General features: G+C 27.3%; 1 protein-coding gene across 1 annotated transcript in view; it reads left to right on the forward strand.

The window, feature by feature from the left end:
• Positions 1 to 1,543: 1,543 nt before the first annotated feature.
• LOC111687415 (cyclic nucleotide-gated cation channel subunit A) overlaps positions 1,544 to 3,072 on the forward strand; it is an 88,824-nt gene continuing 87,295 nt past the window's right edge. Inside the window, exon 1 of the mRNA XM_046955196.1 lies at positions 1,544 to 1,599. The gene's annotated coding sequence lies outside the window, so the exon portion shown is untranslated. The remainder of the gene's footprint in view (positions 1,600 to 3,072) is intronic.

A 3,072-nucleotide genomic window follows, 5' to 3' on the forward strand; every position in this document is an offset into this window, starting at 1 on the left:
AGTGGAAAGTACTAATAAAAAGAGTACAATGTTTCGCTTTAAAAAAGGTACCAAACAATTTACTCGCATTTGGTCCTATATAGACCTTAGTACTCGAATTCCAAAATAATATACCAATAGTTTATTTTGTGTGAGTAAATAAACTACTTTTTGAAATTTTAATAAAAAATTGGCTCAATGAGTTTGAATAAAATTAAATTTCCTGTTTTTTTCCCTTTTTGGTACTTTTTTACCCTATGAAATAGCAAAAATTTTATTACAAAAAATATTACAGAATTAGTCCGTAATTTAATATGAATAATTCAATAAACCGAAAAAGTTTTTTTAATGTGATAAAAAAGAGTACCATAAATACAGTTTTCACCCTTTTACAACCAAAAAGAACTGAATTTAAAAAAAAAGTACGAAACAGGTGTCTTATAATTTTGAGAAATGTAACCAAAATATTTAGAAAAATTTGATTATGTTAATTAGTTTAAAAGTTATAAAGGGCTGAAAAAGGTACCAAAATCACCTTTGTTACACATTTTTACCCCTTAAAAGTACGAATTTCAAAAAAGTACCAGACACCCATCTGCTCATTTTAATAGTAGATACAGGTGCATTTAAAATTTTTCTTGTATCACTAATATTATGTAAGATAATTAAGAAAACCTGTTTTACCCGTTTTCCCCATTTTACCCGTAAATGTGCAAGTTTTCAAAAGTCCCTCCTTAGTGGATCTACATAACCAAAAACACATCTACTGTCAAAATTTCATGATTCTAGGTTCAGCCGTTTGGGCTGTGCGATGATGAATCAGTCAGTCAGTCAGTAACGCTACTCTTTTATATGCGTTAATAAAATGAGTTGAAATAATTCTCATTTGGTTTAAAGTCTTAAATGTATAATTATTTTACTTTGTATACAATAATGAAGTCACAATAATGTTTTTGTGAAGCAAATTAAAATATCATAATATGATACTTTAAAATTTTCACAATAAACATAATCTATTTAGACTGCAATTATAATTTTAAGCATAATATGTTGCTCTTAGAACATGGTTACCACAATCATGTTTTTTCTCTAGATATTAAAAGAACCAAGAATATTTAAATATTTAGATTCAGTATATAAATATTTAGGTCCATAAGAAATTATACCCCTTAAAATACTGAATGATAAATATATACTTTCATTATAGCGTTAAGCGTTATAATATAATTCCAACAAAAATAAATTTATTAATATTTATATTAAATTGTCTTGAAATGAATTCCTCTTAATGATATGTATTCCACTTAGGATTTTCTCAGTTTTTGCCATCTCCAGGTCTATTCAATGTTAAACATTTTTCGATTACAATTTCTGTCTTAAGTCAATGCTGTTGTGATTATATTCGTACATATGTTTAAGCGTATTACTTTTGTTCTGTGATTTATGATTATTGTCACGGGTTTCTTTTTATTTATTATTCCTTTTCCTTGTTTTCCTGCTGTTTCAGCAGACTTGTTAATCGTTGTGTAATTTTTTTCTTTTATTTTCTTTCGATTTTCTTTTCAGTTCTAGTAATTTGTGTTTAAAACAGTGTGCGACAGATTGTCTACTTGTGTGAAGGTAAGTGTAATGTGTTTTTTTGTTGTTGTTGTAAATGTCTGTGGCAATTTTGATTTATTTTCTCTTTTTTACATATAATAATATTATATGTAATACAAAAGTGCTAAGTTCCTTTATTTGATTTCCATTGTAACTTATACACAGTACAATTTGTTTTTTCTTTATTTAAGATTAGTTAAGAGTAAATAAAATCTTTAGTTAAATCGATTAAAGTTAACTCGAGTCATCTGCATTCAACAATTTTAAACGTATAATAATTTAATAACGTCGCAGTTTCTTTCATAAAACCTTAAGTATGTTAGCTCATGAATGTATGTCTATAAAGGTTGTAAGTCATTTAAATGCAAAAATCATATGTTAAAAAAAACATTTAAATATGCGACATATTTGCTTTTCTCCCTTTAAATTTTTATATCCCATATCAGGATATTAGGAAATGTAGTAAGAATAATATATGGCCCTACATCCTGCAAGTTTTCTCGTAAACTAGACTTCAATATAAACTACACTATCGATTAGAATATAGACTATACTGTAGACTAAAATATAGTCTAGACTACAGACTAGAATATGGACTAGATTATAGAATATAATGTAGGCTATACTATAAATTAGTAAAATTACTAGACTATAAAATAGTCAATAGACTAGACACTACATCTCACTATACCTAAACTAAAAGCTAGAGTATAAACTAGACTATAGACTAAACCAGACTTTGTCTAGTATATATTCTAAACCAGACTATACACTTGTCTTGTCTATAGTCTGATCTAGTCTATAGTCCAGTCTACAATATATTATATAATCTAGTCTATTGTTTAGTCTATAGTGTTGTCTATAGTCTAGTCTATAATCTACTTTGTATTCTATTCTAGTCTATAGACTAGTATTAAGTCTAGTCTAGTCTAGTCTACAGTCTAGTCTATGGTTCAGCTTTTAGTCTAGTTTATAGTCTAGCGTATAGTCTAGTTTATAGTCTAGTCTATAGTCCAGTCTATAGTCTAGTTTATAGTCTATAGTCTAGTTTATATTCTATAGTCTAGTCTATAGTCTAGTCTATATTCTAGTTTATAGTCTATAGTCTAGTCTATATTCTAGTTTATAGTCTATAGTCTAGTCTACAGTCTAGTGTATAGTCTAGTCTATAGTCTAGTCTACAGTCTAGTCTATATTCTATTCTATAGTCTAGTCTATATTCTATTCTATAGTCTAGTCTATATTCTAGTTTATGATCTATAGTCTAGTCTCTAGTCTAGTCTATATTCTAGTTTATGATCTTTAGTCTAGTCTATATTCTAGTTTATGATCTATAGTCTAGTTTATATTCTAGTTTATGATCTTTAGTCTAGTCTATATTCTAGTTTATGATCTATAGTCTAGTCTATAGTCTAGTCTATAGTCTAGTCTATAGTCTAGTCTATAGTCTAGTCTATAGTCTAGTCTATAGTCTAGTCTATAGTCTAGTCTATA

The sequence above is a fragment of the Lucilia cuprina genome, chromosome 6, assembly GCF_022045245.1.
Source record: "Lucilia cuprina isolate Lc7/37 chromosome 6, ASM2204524v1, whole genome shotgun sequence".
Classification (NCBI taxonomy): Eukaryota; Metazoa; Arthropoda; class Insecta; order Diptera; family Calliphoridae; genus Lucilia; species Lucilia cuprina.